The 19,372-nt window shown below is 45.6% G+C and overlaps 2 long non-coding RNA genes across 3 annotated transcripts in view; one reads left to right on the top strand and one right to left on the bottom strand.

Annotated features, from left to right (window-relative positions):
* Nucleotides 1-5,044, bottom strand: part of LOC138974948 (uncharacterized) — a 28,649-nt gene extending 23,605 nt beyond the window's left edge. Inside the window, exon 1 of the long non-coding RNA XR_011458463.1 lies at nt 4,571-5,044. This is a non-coding gene — a long non-coding RNA (uncharacterized lncRNA). The remainder of the gene's footprint in view (nt 1-4,570) is intronic.
* A 5,218-nt stretch (nt 5,045-10,262) lies between these two features.
* The window catches only part of LOC138972673 (uncharacterized), a 42,581-nt gene continuing 33,471 nt past the window's right edge, over nt 10,263-19,372 (top strand). For both annotated transcript variants that reach the window (XR_011457707.1, XR_011457706.1), the window contains exon 1: nt 10,263-10,292. This is a non-coding gene — a long non-coding RNA (uncharacterized lncRNA). The remainder of the gene's footprint in view (nt 10,293-19,372) is intronic.

The following is a 19,372-nucleotide window of genomic DNA, read 5'->3' as shown; positions in this document are numbered from 1 at the left end:
TACTATTACTTCATAAATAAATAATATTAGTTATTTCTGTAGAAAAGAAATGATGTACTTTCACTTCTCAAGTCTTAGACAACTTGAAACTGCAGTGTACTATGTGTAGTGCTCTAACCAGTCCAGTACACACATAGACCGGGCACCACACTCCACAGACTGTGCACTGTGAACAACACTGTGTCAACTGAGAGTACTTTACTAGCTGTGGAGTTGTGGCCTGGCGAAATACAGCAGTTGTTTTTTTTGTATAAATGTATCTATCTATATATATATATATATATACGACTAGTGTCTGTGTGTGTGTGTGTGTGTGTGTGTGTGTGTGTGTGTGTGTGATTGTTCGCCATGCACGGCCAAAGTTCTCGATGGATCTGCTTCAAATTTGGTGTCCATATTTAGATACACCCTGCACAAAATCTGGTCGATGAGATATTTCACCACGTGCTCTCAGCGCGCAGCGCTGAACCGATTTTGGTTTTTCGCGCGCAGCGCTGAAGCGATTTTGGTTTTTCTCTCGATCCATTCCCAGTAACTCTTCCTTATCTTCAGCTACCCGGGCCCCCATACCGACACACCAAAGCCGCTAGACCACATCACAACGCCAAAGTTCTGGGTGGATCTTTTTCAAATTTGGACACCGTATTCAGCTACACCCCGGACACAATATCATCGATGAGATATTTCAACACGTGCTCTCAGCGCGCAGCGCTGAACCGATTTTGGTTTTTGTGTTCATTTCACCATTCCCAGTAACTCTTCCTTATCTTCTCCAGTGTTTTGCGTTTATCTCCCTTCCTTCGTGTGGCTTCAATCCATATTCCCGTTTCAGTCTACGTTACTATTTTTGAGTCACTTGAGAAAAAGTGACTCTATGTAATCGGTCAGTGTTAGTCTGTCCGGCCGGCCGTCCGTAGACACCACCTTAACGTTGGACTTTTCTCGGAAACTATCAAAGCGATCGGGCTCATATTTTGTTTAGTCGTGACCTCCAATGACCTCTACACTTTAACGATGGTTTCGTTGACCTTTGACCTTTTTCAAGGTCACAGGTCAGCGTCAAAGGAAAAATTAGACATTTTATATCTTTGACAAAGTTCATCGGATGTGATTGAAACTTTGTAGGATTATTCTTTACATCAAAGTATTTACATCTGTAGCCTTTTACGAACGTTATCAGAAAAACAAGGGAGATAACTAGCCTTTTCTGTTCGGCAACACACAACTTAACGTTGGGCTTTTCTCGGAAACTATAAAAGTGACCGGGCTCAAATTTTATGTGAACGTGACTCATTGTGTTGTGAATAGCAATTTCTTCCTGTCCATCTGATGCCTCATATAATATTCAGAACTGCGAAAGTGACTCGATCGAGCGTTTGCTCTTCTTGTTAGAATGTCACTGCGCTGTCCAGAACGCTTCCCTTGCACCCGTAAGTTGTTCTTACTGTCAAAGTGAAAAGGTCGAATCAATTTATAGCCACGCGAAAAATACACTGTCACCTATCTCTATATATTTATAGATATAGATATACATATATATATACGGCTTCTCTGTGTGTGTGTGTGTTTGTGTGTGTGTGTGTGGGCAAAAACCTGTGTATTGTAGAGTTCTGTTTGTGATGTGGTCTAGCGGCTTTTGTCTGTCTGTATGTTCTGGCATTTGAGAAGCCACAACAGATAATATAGGGCTAAGAAATAAGCTCTAAAAATCTCAAACCCGTTTGACAGGACTTCGCCTTCAAAGGTGATTGTGGTGAACCGCCACGCTGTCTGTCTCTGTCTCGCGATTCACCCCGGCGAATTCACCATTCCCAGTAACTCTTCCTTATCTTCTCCAGTGTTTTGTGCCTTCGTGTGGCTTCAATCCATATTCCCGTTTCTAAGTTACTATTTTTAGAATGTCACTGCGCTGTCCAGAACGCTTCCCTTGCACCCGTAAGTTGTTCTTACTGTCAAAGTGAAAAGGTCGAATCAATTTATAGCCACGCGAAAAATACACTGTCACCTATCTCTATATATTTATAGATATAGATATATACATATATATATACGGCTTCTCTGTGTGTGTGTGTGTGTGTGTGTTTGTGTGTGTGTGTGGGCAAAAACCTGTGGATTGTAGAGTTCTGTTTGTGATGTGGTCTAGCGGTTTTTGTCTGTCTGTATGTTCTGGCATTTGAGAAGCCACAACAGATAATATAGGGCTAAGAAATAAGCTCTAAAATTCTCAAACCCGTTTGACAGGACTTCGCCTTCAAAGGTGATTGTGGTGAACCGCCACGCTGTCTGTCTCTGTCTCTGTCTCGCGATTCACCCCGGCGAAGCCGGGTATTCCTCTAGTGCAATATAGTTGGGTAAAATTGCAGTTTACAACAGTTGTAGAATTATAGTTGAAGATGGTGTTCAATCCGTAATTTTTGTTCCTTCTATTAAACACTTCTTGAAATGCCGAGAACAAATAATCATACTCTCGATTGAAACTTTTGTCAGATCGGTTCACAGCTGCCACAAGTTTGCATTTTCACTCAGGATTTTCTGACCTTCGAATTCGGAAAAATGACAAACCTCTGCACCTGATAGAGCTTGCAGAACACCCTACAAGTGCACTTGCCTTGCCTGGCATGATGACGATTCGAAATGTCAACTGCCTGTAGACTTATCGTGTTCCACCATAACCGGAAGCTGGGTCGCTAACAGTCGGGTCAAAGGTCGGGAGACGGGAGTTCTTGCGTCGTCTGCTGCAGCGGGTACCGGCTGCAGCAAGCTGTCCTCTTGCCACGGACTTACATTACCTGGACAGCTGTCTTCGCGCCAGCTGCTCTTTGTCTCTGTTAATAACTGGCTTGAGCGGTCAAGGTCACCAAATGACTGTGTCGCTTACTTCCGGCGAATGCTCGAAATGGTGTTCAGAGAGAATCCTGATGCAGCGATGGATCCTTTTATTGAGCAGATAATCAATGTAAGTTTGCTTGTTTTTATTACAAAAGTGAGTTTCAGAATGAGTGGTTTGTAGGAGTATTGTGAATCACTGATTCAATTACCAAACTGAAGTTGACAAGTGCATGTGTCACGGAACGCGAGTGACTGACTGACTCGAGAAGTACGAGTTGCCACGTTTTTGTTGTTGTTTATTTTTTTTTTAAAGATTATGAGAAGTTAAAATGTTTTGATGTGGCATTTCGTACGTCAGTTCACAAGAAACTTGTTTTGGTTGTAGCTAACGATTCCAATCCATTTCCTAAACATAACTAGAGCGAGAGAGAGGGATTGTAACTGTGTAAGAAAAGAAAAAGAAAAAGGGGGAGTTCTGATCACAGATGTTTGTGTTCTGACAACAATATGCAGTCTAAGAATTTTCATTTGTTTCTGAGAAGAGGGCAGTGCAAAAGGACAGCTTACGGCCTTAGGTGAAATTGAATTGCTTTCAGATTCAGTATCTTATATGAATATGAGGAGCCACAAGCACTTTGATAAAAAAAAGAGAAGTCAAGGAACGAGACTTTGTACTACCACAGACTGATGTCCCATTAAATTGAAATTGAATAATTACCATTTTTCAGTTATCTCAAACTTAACTATGTTTTTGTTATTTACTGATTTTTGACTTTTGGCTTGGGTACGGCCAAGTCAAAAAGGTGGGAAAGGTTAGAAATAGTCATAACAAGTTCACTTTTGGGTCTTTTTCAAATCTGTTTGCTGCATGTTTTCTGTGACCATTGTGGCTATGCACTGACACACAAAAAAGTGGAGAAAGGGGAGAAATGAAGATTTTTTCTTACTACATCACAGTCAGGGATTGTTGACATGTACATTGTCAAGAGGTCAAAACAAATTTTAAAAGCTGTTGGACACTGCACTAGTGTTGCTTTAATCAAGGCGAGTCTGGAACAATAGGTCCACCCCACCAAAAAGTCAACATGGAATTAGTTATGATTTTTTTTAGCCTTTTGGCTTAAGTACGGCCAAGTCAAAAAGGTGAGAGGGGTTACAAATAGTCATAACAAGTTCAGTTTGGGGTCTTTTTGAAATCTGTTTGATGCATCTTGTCTGTGACCATTGTGGCTATGCACTCAAAGTCAAAAAAGTGCAGAAAGGTGAAAAATGAAGATTTTTCCTTCTTACAAGACAATGTGTGATTTGGCACATTTTGCCTCAGTCTTTATCAAGAGCCTGTCTAACCCACTTTGAAGCTGTTGGAGACTGCAGTAATGTTCCTTACATCAAGGCGAGTGCACAATGGTGCATTTCTAACCCCCCCCCCCCCTAATGTTCACTTTAATATCAATCAATCAATAGATATTCAGTCACAGTTTAACTAACTTATTCACCCTGATCACTCACTCATCCTGTTCTATTGTATTTGTGCTAAGTTTGGTTTGCAGACTTTATTCTTTTTCTCAAATTTCTGTTCTCATGGCATCAAGTGGTTTTGTTTATAAATACCCCCCTCCCCCCACACTTCATACTATTAACACACACACATTTCTTAATAAGTTATAATCTATAATTGCGATAGCGATAGGTACGTTCTCTGTTAAAACTAAAAGTATTGACAGTTTAATTATTTAATTACCAAGTTTTAAACTGTGACCACTATTGTTAATGGGGAACTCAAGAGCCAAATTATGACGTGAGCAAATCTTGGCTTTGTCTGGATTGAAGCTGCCGTCAGCGCGATTTATGGCATGGATCAACGCAGCACGCCATTTGTTTTGGTCAACACTGACTCCAGCCTTCACTGCGAACGCCAAGAAGAAGAAGAAGAAGACTCCAGCCTTCGGAAGTTTGACGAAAGAAAGCCCTCTATATTTCGTTTGCGTCGTGTGGCATCCAAAAATACAGCAGTTTGAACCGCTTCCCTTGCACATATATGCCATTTTTCGCGAAGTAGCATCAGGACCGAAACACGCCAAAGCCGATGTCGGCCATTAACCGGAAGAAGCGGGCACCGCGCGTCAGGTGGGTGTGTCAAACAGGCACTTATTCGACCTTGAGTCTATTTGTGCTTGACCCTAAGACAGCCGTCCATCTCATGTACGTCCGTGCCTCTTGCAGACGAGTTTTCCTCGAAAAAATTACGCAGCCAATGAGAGGCGTCTTTGCGGTCACGTGTTTTAGTGGTGAGTGAGCTCCCCTCGTATTTGGTGTCGGTTGCTTTACATGCTTCCCAGTCCAGGTGAGAACATCAACAGTCAAAACGTCAACAGGTGAGAACGTACACAGTCAAAATGTCCACAGGTGAAAACGTCCACAAGCAAAAACGTCCACAGGTGAATACGTCCATACATTTGTCCCAGTGTGTGAATGTGTGATCGACCATTGACATTGTGTAGTGTTGTTAAGTTGTGTATGACATGTTTGCATGCCAGCTGAGTCGGCTACCAGTAAGTTCGTCACACGGTAGATTCGTCACCGGTCACGGTAACTTCGCCACAGTAGTCCGAGCGCGGCTCTCTCTCTCTCTCTCTCTCTCTCTCTCTCTCTCTCTCTCTCTCTCTCCCTCCCACCTCCTTCCACCCCTCCCTCTGCTCACATTGAGTTTCTCTGCCTCCTTGACAGTGAGGTACGGGTTCAGTGAAGTCGTGTGTGTGTTAGTGAGTGTGTGTGTGTGTGCCGCTGGTGTGTGTGAGTGTTTGTGCGTGTGTACGTGAGTGTGTGTGTGTATGTGCGATGGTGTGTGTGAGTGTTTGTCAGTGCGTGTGTACGAGCGTGTGTGTGCGTGCGTGCGTGTCATGGATGTGGGTGTATGTACGTCCGTCTCTCTCTCTCTCTCTCTCTCTCTCTCTCTCCCTCTCTCTCTCTCTCTCTCTCTCTCTCTCTCTCTCTCTCTCTCTCACCACAGGCCGCTGTTGAGAACTGCTCAATGAGTAGATCTCGGGTTTTAAAATAACAACGCTCGGACTGTGTCGTCTGAAAACTACTCAGTTGAGAACTGCACAATGAGTACGGATCTCGGGTTTTCAAATAACCTTTCTCTCTCTCCCTCTCTCTCTCTCTCTCTAAAAAATGTGAATCTTGAATCTCTCCCACAAATCAAACATCTGAAAGCATAAGCTCTTTAGCATAAACACCCGCCCACCCCTGCCGGTAACTTCGTCATAGGTGACGAATCTACCGTGTGACGAACTTACTGGTAGCCGCTGAGTCGATGACCTATCTTGCCAATTCTCGAGTTGCAGTAAAAGTGGTTTATTTTGGGAGTTTGTTTGGACGTAAAAGATAGAAAGATGGGTGAAGTACGAACTGTTTGACTGAATTTGAGAAAGCAAGTACGTTTTTATGGTGAACTGTGTTACTCTTTGAGGTTTCCCTTTTGATGACAATGCCAATACGTTTTTATAGTGAACTGTGTTTCTAACTTAAAAACCAACACTATCCAGCAAGCTAAAACAAACGTGAGCCTTATTCAAACAACTAACAACTAACAAACAAACCAACAACAACAACAACAACAAGGGAAGAAAAGGAGAAAGAGGAGGGCGTGAAAGACCTCCGAGTTGAAGTATAGTTGTTAGGCGCGTTTGATCGATCTGCGCGATCGCGCTGCGCGTTTGGTGGATCGATCAAACGCGCACACATCGATCGATGTGTGCGCGTTTGGTGGATGCAAATGTAGTGGAGGAGTGGAAGGGTAGTAGTAGACACGAAGCCCAAGTCCAAGCGTCTTGTTTCAACTTTTTATTCAAGAAAACAATGCAAGGAAACGTAGAGGCCGAAGGCGAAACCCGTAGACAGCAAAGCAAGTGTAGTGTCGTGTTCAGCTGCTAGGAGCGAATGCATGCTTATGCCGGTGTCCGGCCTATACTTATAGCCCCGGCGCGGACTGCACAGAAAGCACCGTCCGGCGGTGATGAAAATCGGACTGAATACGGCCAGAAACACGGAATCTGTGTTTCTTACACTTGCTTTACCCTACGTTATTTAAACAAATACATAACCAATCATAACAAACAATACATCAAATTAAAGCTACGACCTTTAGCTTTCTATTGCAATAGATCACATTTCGTAAAAACTTATATTTATTTAGTAGGATGCAAAAACAATGGTCCTAGTGAAGGCACTGAACCAACTTCAGTGCGGAAAATTACAAAACTCTCCAAACTGGAATAATGGACAAACTCATAAATCATACAGATAAAAAGAAGAACCCTAGACAAACATCATGATATGCGTTACTTGGGGGAAAATTATACATTGACTTAGTACGAAGCGGTAAAGTCCGAAAGTAAATGGAATCGGCTAAATTCCTGCGCGAGTACCTGTCTGCATAAATTAGCAATCTTTGCAGAGGAACCAAGCATCACTCATTACAACCAAATCCTTATAAAATCATATGCAACATAGGTACGGGATATGTAATAGTGATACAAAAATGACAAAACAATGATTGAAAAGACAAAGATGAGTTTGTGAGAATCAATTTCTCTCGACGATACATGAAAACCGGTCAAGGTCAGAGTGACGCTTTGGTCAGTTCGAAGCATTATCGTAAATAACACAATAATATGCAGCCATCCAGCCTAATCAGTGACTTCTATGCAAACCTAAATATAATTAGGACCGTATCAAAGATAAAAGGGACTTTGAAAGATAGAAGTTAGGTAGATATATAAAGAAAGGTATTCTATTAGAATTTGCGCCGGTCAATGGTGCGCGCGCAGCATCGTATCGTCTGCTATGGGGTGGGTATCCCGTTTGTACTGTACACAAGGCTGTTTCGCTATGCGATGATTAGAGTGTTTAGGGTAGCGAAGTGCACTTGGCTACACAAAGAACTTATGATACAAAGAATACAAGAATCGTTAAAACGCGCAGCTCTTATACTTGCGCATTTGGACGATCTGTCACAAAGTAAGTCCCTACCACACACACACATCGCACGCCGGAAGTGAAAAGTTTCAAATACAGGAATGTTCCGAAATATACCCCAACAACGTTTTTGATTACAATTCAGCTCCTTTTTTGTTGTTTTTGATTACTGCTGAGCTCTATTCACATAGGCTCAAGTTAGTTTTATTGCTTCATTCTCTCTTGATTGCTTCATTCTCTCTTCATTCGTTTAACTGATACATGATGGAGAGGTTTAGGCACACACTGCAAGTCACAGTGGAGGCAGATACATCAGCCATGTGTCCCAAATCAAGCTTGATGTCAAGCGAAAAGTTCAATACGGTTGTGAACCACCTAAGAGACACACACCGGCACACACACACACACACACACACACACACACACACACACACACACACACACACAAACATGCACTTACATACACCCAGACACATACACACCCAGACACACACACACCCACACACGCGCGCACATACTGTTTAGACACTTATAGCTAGGCCTACTTCCGGTCATAACTTCCGGTCATTGCCAGCAGACGTCTGACTGACTATTAGGGTTTAACGTCCTCTTAGACCAACTGGTCTATATTGGGACAGGTATTGGTAATACGCTGAAGATATGGTGTAATACTTTGATTCGAACAAGCCCGCTGTGGCTGTCTTCTTCGACACACCAGCATTGGGTTTGTCTCGTCAAAGTATCGAAATACGATCATGATAATCAGAGACGAGAGATGATGCATGCGTGTCTTCGTGTTTTCCAAGCCCTGAGACTTTCGCTGTGAACGTGGGATCTTTTTCGTGCGCATGTGTGCACACGGGGGTGTTCGGACACCGAAGAGAGTCTGCACAAAGTTGACTCCGAGAAATAAATCTCTCGCCGAACGTGGGGATCGAACCCACGCTGATAGCGACCAACTGACTACAAAGCCAGCGCGCTACCAACTGAGCTACGTCCCCGCCCCCAGCAGACGTGTGTGTGCGTAGTACGATGGTGATTTGTGAGACGGATCGTCCAAATGCGCAAGTATATAAGAGCTGCGCGTTTTAACGATTCGTGTATTCTTTGTATCGATCAAACGCGCACACATCGATCGATGTGTGCGCGTTTGATCGATCCACCAAACGCATCGCGCGATTGCGCAGATCGATCAAACGCGATAGCGACCAACTGACTACAAAGCCAGCGCGCTACCAACTGAGCTACGTCCCCGCCCCCAGCAGACGTGTGTGTGCGTAGTACGATGGTGATTTGTGAGACGGATCGTCCAAATGCGCAAGTATATAAGAGCTGCGCGTTTTAACGATTCGTGTATTCTTTGTATCGATCAAACGCGCACACATCGATCGATGTGTGCGCGTTTGATCGATCCACCAAACGCGCAGCGCGATCGCGCAGATCGATCAAACGCGCCTAACGTAGTGATTGTAACGTTTTGTTTTACAAATTTTTCTGTGTTCTAAATGTTGAAACGTTAGCAGTCCATATGTTTCTGGATTAAAAGGTCTCTAGCTCAGACACAGATCCAAAATGTTTAGTGTGACTGTCTAACTGCCTGGGAAGCACATTGCACCAAACTCTTACTCTTAGAGCCTGGCTGCACTCTGTGCAAAGTTGCATTAGTGCTGTGAAGAATCCATTTTACAGAGGGACACAGGTGTCATTTACAAAATTATTTCAGAAAAACATCCTGCTCTGGACAGAAAACAGGCAAGTGGTAATTTAATGGTACCTGTCCAAGTGGAAATCTGCTCTTGTTGTCCGCAAAAACCTAGACGGATCTGTTGGTGGTTTACCAGATGGTCTTCAGTGGGGTGAAAGGTATGTTTGATGAGTGAACTTAAAATGACTACATTTTATTTTTTATTTCCAGGCAATTATGCAGCCGTCTTTCAGCTACGGGTGCGCATGTCTACTGCTAGTTGTAACAAGTAAGTATTGTCTCTGTTTCTTCCTTTGCATGTGTGATAGAGGTTATAGTATACACAGGAATTTTTCGACATGCACTTGTTCAAATTATGTAAATGGCTGCAGCAACTGCCGCAGTGACCTCATGTAAAAAAAAACAAAAAAGATGTGTTCACCGAAAACTTATGAAAAAAAGGAACATTATCGAAACGAACTCCTTAGACTGTACTTTTCAACAGTAGAAATATCAATTGTCTGTTTTAGTGAGGAATTTATTGTTAAAACTTTTGACTGTAATTCGGCACTTGCAAAATGTCCAAAGCTGCAGAGAAACCAGCCAGGCTGTGGATTTGTGATTATTATGTCTCAAAATGGAAGGATGTTTGTAATGCATGTGAAAGCCTTGGAATTAAAAACCTGTAGATATTTACAATATGGTTTACGTGGAAAGTTCACTTCAATGTTGGAATTGTAACTTTTTGTTTGTCATTGTGTGTGTTTAGGTGCTTCCTGGGCGCACACAGGTGATCCCGGTAAGTTACACATCTTATAACTGACTTTTTTTTTTATTGTCTGTCAGTCTCTCTCAATCTCTGTCTCTCTCTCTCTCTCTCTCTCTCTCTCTCTCTCTCTCTCTCTCTCTCTCTCTCTCTCTCTCTCTCTCTCTCTCTCACTCTCACTCTCTCAAATGTACCTTTAAAGGCACAGTGCAGCTCGATCACAGCCTTCGTTTTGCGTTTTTGTTGCAGCTGAGTGCATTTACAGTTCAAAAATCCTCCTATGGTAGTAAAACAAACCCAAAACTACCCAACGACGACATCTGTGAAGGTCGACAGTTTCTTGTTCACGCGAGTGCATAAATTAACCTAGTTATTACGTGGTGTTTGGTCGGAGTTCGATTCAACTGAGTGATTCCGGCCTCCATTTTGTTTTACACAAACTCATGATGTCTGACATAGTTTGCTGGTGACGTGTCTTTTTGTGCATGATGTGGTGATCTACCTGATCTAAATTTAGATCCAAAAATAGGTCAAGACCAGCCGGGTCCGAGTACGAAATTAATTCGTAAAAAAATTGCAGTTCTTGACTCTTTGGGTGCAAGTCAATGAAACTTGGTAGTTCTTCTAACGGATAGCTGCCTGAGGTATGACTAAAAGCCCCAGGGGCTCCGTGCACCTGGATTTGACAAGTTCAGTACCTTTAAAGCCACACTAAGCTTCCGGTAAACCATTACAGACACTGTCAGGCTTTTACACACAGTACAAACACCCTTTCGTTTCAACACTCACCGCTTAAGAACATCCTAGGTCCCCTCCGTAACTTTGAGCGAGCAATTTTCAAAGAATGTATTTTGTGCAGTCAGACCAGATTGTCTGTAAGACTATCATACGCCATGTTTTGGCGCTAGACCTAACTTTTAAAATCTCAATAATAAATTGACAGCTTGTTACACAAACATTCTTAAATCATAAAAGAATTCTTTTCTCATCAGTTCAATTCGAAGGTTTGAAAAAAGGCGCTTAGCGCTTGCTTGTTATGAAGCCAACCACCGCCGACAAGTTCGTGTGACTCACAGCCGTTTGTTGCGTTTTAGATTCAGAGGTACATAATAACGTGCTATTGCAGATACAGTGGGTCGCATTGAAATCACAAGCTGATGACTAAATTGTGAAAAAAAGGAAAGTGGATCACACGGGTTCATGATGGCTCAGGGGTTAGATAAACCACTAAAACAGGTGTGTGGTTTACGTGAGTTAAATAGCCATTCAAACTAACTGTGTCATTTAATGCTATCAAATGCTATTGCAAGTGTGTTCGATGAGAAGATTTAAATCGTTCTGTAAACCATTTGAGACAGACTGGGGCTTTAAGTTATGTGCGTGAGCTTCCTATAAGATGTGCTATACACCAGCATTATAACAAGAGAATACTACATGGCATGCTGTTTCATATCAGCTTTATACAAGTTTGGTTTTTTGACTCACATGCGAAGCAAAAGTGAGTCTATGTACTCACCCGAGTCGTCCTGGCCGGACGGGCCGGAAAACTTTAACGTTGGATATTTCTTGGACACTATTCAGTCTATCAGTACCAAATTTGGCAAGATGGTGTATGATGACAAGGCCCCAAAAAACATACATAGCATCTTGACCTTGCTTCAAGGTCAAGGTCGCAGGGGCCATAAATGTTGTCTAAAAAACAGCTATTTTTCCCATTTTCTCTGAAGTTTTTGAGATTGAATACCTCACCTATATATGATATATAGGGCAAAGTAAGCCCCATCTTTTGATACCAGTTTGGTTTACCTTGCTTCAAGGTCAAGGTCACAGGAGCTCTTCAAAGTTGGATTGTATACATATTTTGAAGTGACCTTGACCCTGAACTTTGGAAGATAACTGTTTCAAACTTAAAAATTATGTGGGGCACATATTATGCTTTCATCATGAGACACATTTGGTCACATATGATCAAGGTCAAGGTCACTTTGACCCTTATGAAATGTGACCAAAATAAGGTAGTGAACCACTAAAAGTGACCATATCTCATGGTAGAAAGAGCCAATAAGCACCATTGTACTTCCTATGTCTTGAATTAACAGCTTTGTGTTGCATGACCTTGGATGACCTTGACCTTGGGTCAAGGTCACATGTATTTTGGTAGGAAAAATGTGTAAAATATTGTTTTTCTCAGTTTTATTGTAAAATTATTCTGAAAGAAAGATCAAGGTCTGTTCAGCATGTGAGTCGTGTGGGCTTTGCCCTTCTTGTTTTATATTGTAAGCAAGTTTTTCAATATCTGAAGAAAAAAACCAAGTGTAAATCTGATATGACACAGCATGCCATGTACTATTCTGTTTTTATACTACAGTGGAACCTCCCGTAACGTCACCTCTCCCAAAAACGACCCCCTCCTTTTTCCCTCCGAATTTCTCGGCACGGATGCTCTTCACACTGTAACTAACCTCCCAAGAACGGCGCCCTCCAGTTTCAGACGACCGACCTACCAACATAGGGTCAATAACGTCTTTGAACTTTTTACCAGTGAGTGTCAAAGTTCGTAATTACCCTGCACACGCGGAAAACGCATGCCTTTAGTCATGCATCGAGAGTCAGGTGTGGTAGTCTGTAGTCAGTAATGCGTGCGTGTCCAGCTGCCTACGGCTGTCTTCTCACCTATTGCTGTCACAATTGAAGGACTGCCCTCGGAGTGGGGGGGGGGGGGGGAGAGAGGGGGTGGGAGGGGTTGGGTAGGGGCAGTTAGAACGACATCTCAATAATGAATTGCTGTGTACATATTCTGTGAGTGTGTGCTCACCAACTGAGACGTTAGTGGGAGGTGTTACTGTACATACGTGATAGAGACCACTCATTACATAACTAATCCATATACTCACACGTGTGTATACATGTTGTACTTGCGTGTCTTTTGCCCAAACTTCCCGCAGTCGAAGCACCAAACTTGGTCTTACGGAACCTGGATCTCTTCCAAAGCTTCGTGAAATCTTTGACGTCAAGTAAAGCGAAAAATGTAAGTTCTCTAAATTCTTTCAGGGGAAACAGCAAGCGCAAGAATGTTTCCAGTTTCTCAGTGACTTTTTCATCATGAGCCGTGTACAATTAGGTCCGTGCGAGACTACCTTGACACGACCTCTTTCACATGATATACAAACTTTTGAGTATATGGTTTAGACATCTAATGGGCAGTCTCATTCACGCCTGTTGATCTATGCCAAGTCGGTACAATGGCGGCGTCGCTGTCCCCGTCAGTTGAAAGCCTCTTACACTGATTTGACTGAATACCTAGTGGTTACACACGCATCTAATGGGATCTTGGACACCTTGATTGTCTATAGGACCTAATGCACGGCAGAAGAGCTAGACATACTCGCAAAATGCATTAAACAGCCTATGTCCAGAGGACTGTCCTAGTCGATGATGTGCCGATAAGAGCGTGTGTATCGAAAAGAGCACGCCTGTAACTTCATAGGCATAAGCATAGCCTGAAAATATTAGCAGTGCTGGTCGGACGGGCTGGGTTTTTAACGATTGCTAGTTTGACTTCTGTTTGAGAGAGCCAGCACCAACGAGCGCACACACTCACACGTCTCGTCATGTTGATCACAAGAGAGAAATAGAACAGCGAATAGAAGGAAACAGATTACGTCCCCAGAATATGACGCGATGGACGACAGAAGTCATAAAATCTATGATGCCGTGATAATAGTCTCAGCAAGTCGATCGAGACTAAAACTCAGCTATAGCTCTCACTGAACGACTCTCGCGCAAGTTCTCAAAACTGTGGTAACCCAGTTGCACATCCGGTCGACAGGTACATGTGCATTTTAGAATGTCAAGGATGACAGAAAGTAGAGCCAACTATGATGTATTTGTTGCACCCTTATTTATCCTCTATTTTATGTGTTATAAGAGTGCAATTGATACACCATATGATGTAACAATAATAGTCTTAAAATACAAGAAATATACCTACAGTAGATTTACAGAGACAAAGAAGGGAGGTCATGGGATACAAACTGTCCCACCTATTCTTTTTCACCTGGAATGTCTCACACAAGCATGAAAGTTTAGTAAGGCACAGTTTTTTCTTCTTTGCAACATCATTTCTGGGCGTAGTTCAATAGTTCATCACATTCTCAATCCAAGCACCTCGTCCCCAGATCTTTCTCCTCCAGATTTCTTCCTCTGGGGGTACTTGAAGGAAAGGGTTTACCACAACAATCCACAGACAATACAAGCACTAAAGGAGAACATTCTTCATGAAATCAGGAGGATTCCACTCGAGACCTTGGACAGAGTTATCAACAACTTCAATGTCCGTGTCGCAGCCGTAATCCAGAGACAAGGTGCTTGGATTAAGAATGTGATGAACTATTGAACTACGCCCAGAAATGCCTTTAATGTTAACTGCAGAAACAATTTCATAATGTCAGATTTTTAGGACCAAGTGTTGTGACGCCAACGTTAATGGTCGGAGTAGCGTTACACACATGTGATCAAAACTATTCATTCGATTGACACCAAATTTGGCTGAAGTGTCACAAAATGATTCCTCTGCGTTTTGTTCTTCCAGCTTTCTGACAAATGCACAAAAAGGTTGTTTTTGACCAGCCCAAACAAGTACCAAATAGAATAACCCGAACAAAAAGGACAACTTCCTTCGCAATTCTTATTCCGAGGAACAAAACATAAAACAGTACATGAAAGAACAGTGTGCCAAATTTTATGACAATCGGATGAATAGTTTTGAAAATATCTATGTAATCGCAACGCATGCTGCGAAAAACGCGATATTGAGAAAAACGCGATATTGAGAAAATCGCGCTTGAAGTAAGTTTTGCGTGGTGTATTAAATTACATATTCTTACTCCGAATCACATAGAGCATTTGACTACGTCTGAGATGCTAGGTACTGAAAAAACGCTACCCATCAAAAAAAAAACAAAGGGAAGCGACCCCTACCAAAAAGCTTGAATAGCTATGGTAACAGCCAGGTTCCCTGGGAGTTACCTCCCATATAGCTACTTCCTCTCTGTCACCACGTGACCGCTCATACTGACTTCAGCGTCTTGCAGAGAGGTTGTGTTGGAAATTTTGTGCGCTTTCTGTGGCTGCCTTTGGTGGAGTTGTTCACTTGCCGGCCACGTAACCCATCGTTCTCCTGTCAGGGCTTCGTTTGGTGAGCCCGTTCTGTTTTTTCTGCGGTTTTTGTTCGTTTTCGCCTCCTGTTGCTGATATTTTGTCCCTTGGACTCTGTGTGTCAGTAACACGTGCGTTGTGCCATTTTGCTTCTGTCAGCTTGGCTGACTTGCTGTCTGTGGCGTTTAACCTGTGCTTGTTCACTGTTTCGTTGCAAGTTTGGTTCGTTTATGCGTTGTTAGTTACTGCTTGCTGTTCGTGTTTACGTTCATTTCAGTAACTTTCCTTGTATAATTTTTTTGCTTGTTTACGTTTTCGTTGTTCGTCAGCATGTCTGATTCAGACAAACGTAAGGGTAAATCCGATTTGAAGGGCAAAGTGAAACCTAAATCTTCTAGCACCAAGCCTTTGGTGGTCGTGTCGGATGAAGCACGCAATACCATTTTGACGGTGCCCATTTCACCGCCTGGTCCTAGTACTCGTCCTAGTACTTCTGCTGTTACTCCGCCGCCGCCCTCTGCGGCTCCGGAGCAGGGGGCTATCGTTGCCTCCTTTTTGAGTTCGTTACTCCCAGAGATACGTTCCATGGTTCAGACTGAAATGCAACGAGCGTCTCCTTCCGCTAGCGCTTTCCTTCCTGCGGAGATGGGGGGGGGGGGGTGCGTTCCCTCGCTTCCGTGGTGGTTACCTCGGCTTCCGGTCTGCATGCTCGGGCTGCTTCCGCCTCTACCACAGGCGTCTCAAGTAAGTCGAACCGGTCTGGCAGCCCTCGTGAGGCGTTCGGACATTCCCTCACGGGAAGCGGTTCATTGGCTCGGGGTCACTCCCTGCTCTCTACTGGCAACAGTACTCCGTATGGTGAATCTGTCGCTCAGCTTCGGTGTCTGCCCTCACTAGCCCGCACCCAGTGCCGCAGTGACGGGTTTGACCGAGAACTGGCCTCCGGGCTTTACGGCTCTCAGCCGCAGTTCTCGCATTCGTCGTTTCCGCCCCCGGCGGTTTCGACGTCTGCACTTCCGGCTTCGGCCGGACACGCTGTCCCTCATCCTAGCACGTCCGCGTGGCTGCAGGAGAGGGATCAACGGCGTGAGGTTTTTGCGCTTCCGGCGCTTCAACCAGGCAGGCTGTCACTTCCCCCGGACGGGTCCGCGACTGCCTCCCACGTACATCCGGCGGCTTCGGATGGGTTTCCGTCTTACCCTATGCACTTTAGTCAGGGTTCAAGCCGGGATCACTTCCAGGATTACGGGTTTCCGGTTTCCGGTCATCTCGGGTATCCTGCCGCCGGCGTTCTGGATGACTACGGTCATGGCACTTCCTGTGACCACTCTGATGTGCAATCAGTGGCCAGTGAAGAGCCTCCTTCGGGAATGTCGTCAAGGCTGCGTGTCATCCTGGAGACAGCAGCTGAGGTGACTTCACGTTATTTCCCGGAGGGCACGGCTGTGGCGGTGTCTCCCACTTCGGGGGTACCTTCGGCGATGTCGGATTTCCTGCCTGCTAAGGAGGCTAATCCTTCCTTCCGCTTCGCGGAGTCGCCGGCCATAGCCTACCACCTGTCCCAAGTCTGGGCGTCGGCGCCTAGGCGGACAGGTGGTGTGCCTTCGGACCCTGTTCCTTTTCTGGTGCCTTTCGGCACAGTTCCGGAGCAATCTCAGCCTTGGCTGGCGACGATGGCACAGACTTCTACTTTCATGCCATTGCCTCAGCGGAAGCTTGCGCTTCCTCGGCATAGCCGGAACCTCGTTGCGTCTTACGCACTTCCGCGTTCCGTCTTGCCGGTGACGCCGGACTTGACAGCTCTTCTGGCCAAGCCAGTCAAGGGCGACTCAGTGATTCCGGTGAAAGAAAGCACTCTCCTCTCCCTGGAGGAAGTCGGACGTCAGCTGTTGGAATTGGCTTCAATTTCCGACACGCTGATTCGGGCTCTCTCTAGGTCTTTGACGGACGACTTAGTCCCGTTTACGCTCAGCGAAGAGCAGAACGCGGACGACGTCTCCTCCCTCCTCACAGCGTTGGCTAAGGTAAACGAGGAACAGACTCGTCTGTCCTCTTTACAGTACGCACACGCAGTCTTGGCGAGGAGGGAGTTGTTTCTTGCCAACTCTCAGTTTGCAGAGCAGGTTACCAGAGACACTCTCAGAGTGTCTCCGGTTGTGGAGGGCTCCTTGTTCAGCCAAATGGCGCTTGTCGCTCGGCAACAGGAGATTCAGTCCAACAAGGATTCTCAATTCCTGGACATGACTCTACAGGGCATGAAGCAAGCTAAGCCTTCCCAGCAAGGGAAGGCTCAGCCGGCCTCTCATCCCAAACCTGCTCAGAAGAGACCTGCACAGCAGAGCTCTAGAGGCGGCAAGAAACGGATGGCGTCGGGAAGGGGACGAGGCGGCTCGAGTAGCAAGCCTCACCCACAATGAAGCGCTCCCGGTCTCACCACCCTCCCGCCCTCCACTCTGGTGATGGCGGGAGGCCCCTCCCGGGCACTTTCCCATTGGATGGTATCAGTAGACAGCCAATGGATAGTGGGAGTTGTGAGATCGGGCTTCCGTCTCTTATGGCGGGAGGAGAAGGCACCTCTTTCCCGACATCCGCCGCTCTTCAGACCCCCCTCCTCGCAGGAAGCAAGATCCGTCCTTCAGGCGGAGATTGTCTCCCTGGTGCAGAAGGGTGCGGTCGAGAGGGTCCTGGACCAAAGCTCACTGGGGTTTTACGGCCGTCTTTTCGCCGTCCCCAAAGCTTCAGGGGCGTGGCGCCCCGTCTTGGACTTATCTCTCCTCAACACTTTTTTGAGAGAGATCAAGTTCAAGATGGAGACGCCGGCCACGGTCAGGGACTCTCTGCGCCCAGGAGATTGGGCGACCTCCATAGACCTGACGGATGCATATTTCCACATTCTCATGCATCCGGCCGACCGGAAATGGCTTCGTTTCCGGTGGGGAGATCAGGTCTTCCAGTTCCGCGCGCTCCCTTTCGGGCTGTCTCTCGCACCCTGGATCTTTACCATGGTGGTGAGACAGTTTTGCGCTCTGGCGAGGTCGCAGGGGGTTCGTCTGCGGGTCTATCTGGACGATTGGCTCGTTCTGAATCAATCCCAGATAGGCTGCTCGCAGCATACCCAATCGGTTCTTCGAGAGGCTCACCTGTTGGGTTTCTCGATCAACCGGTCAAAGTCGGAGCTGATCCCATCTCAAACGTTCACCTACCTCGGGATGTCGTTCGACACGGTTGCCTGGACTGTCCAGCCCTCCCAGCGACGGGTGGACAAACTCCAGGCTCAGATCCGCTCCACTTTGCCTCTCCTGCAGGCGCCCCTCCGGTCTCTCGCCTCCATCTTGGGGCAGATGGAGTCCATGGCTCTGTTGGTTCCTCTGGGCAGGGTCCACAAACGGCCTTTTCAGGCAGCGCTGAAGCCGTTTGTGGACTCTCCTCAGGTGGACTGGAACGCCCTCGTCCCTCTCCAGGGATGGTTCCAGTCCGCGACCCTTCCGTGGCTGGACACGGAATGGATCAGCAAGGGAGTTCCGATCGCCCTACCTCCCCCAGACTTGGATCTGTTTACAGATGCTTCTCTGCGGGGATGGGGGGCACACACGGACCTACACACGGTGTCAGGTCTGTGGTCGGAGGAACAGAGTCAGTGGCATATCAACTTGCTAGAGCTGGAAGCAGTAGCTCAAGCTCTAGTCGAGTTTCTGCCCTCCCTGCAGGCCAAGCATGTTCGTCTGTTTACAGACAACACGACTGTGGCCGCCTATATCAACAAGCAGGGAGGCTCGCGGTCCCCGTCTCTCTCGGACAGGACCTGCGAGATCCTGAAGTGGTGTGCTCTTCACCACATCACGATCTCAGCCAGGTACCTTCCAGGGAGGCTGAACACTCTGGCGGACGAGCTCAGTCGCTCCGGCAGAGTGCTTCAGTCAGAGTGGACCATCACTCACGGGGCACTGCTGCGCCTT

This window comes from Littorina saxatilis, linkage group LG8 (genome assembly GCF_037325665.1).
Source record: "Littorina saxatilis isolate snail1 linkage group LG8, US_GU_Lsax_2.0, whole genome shotgun sequence".
NCBI lineage: Eukaryota > Metazoa > Mollusca > Gastropoda > Littorinimorpha > Littorinidae > Littorina > Littorina saxatilis.
This window is presented reverse-complemented; position numbering and strand designations above follow the sequence as displayed.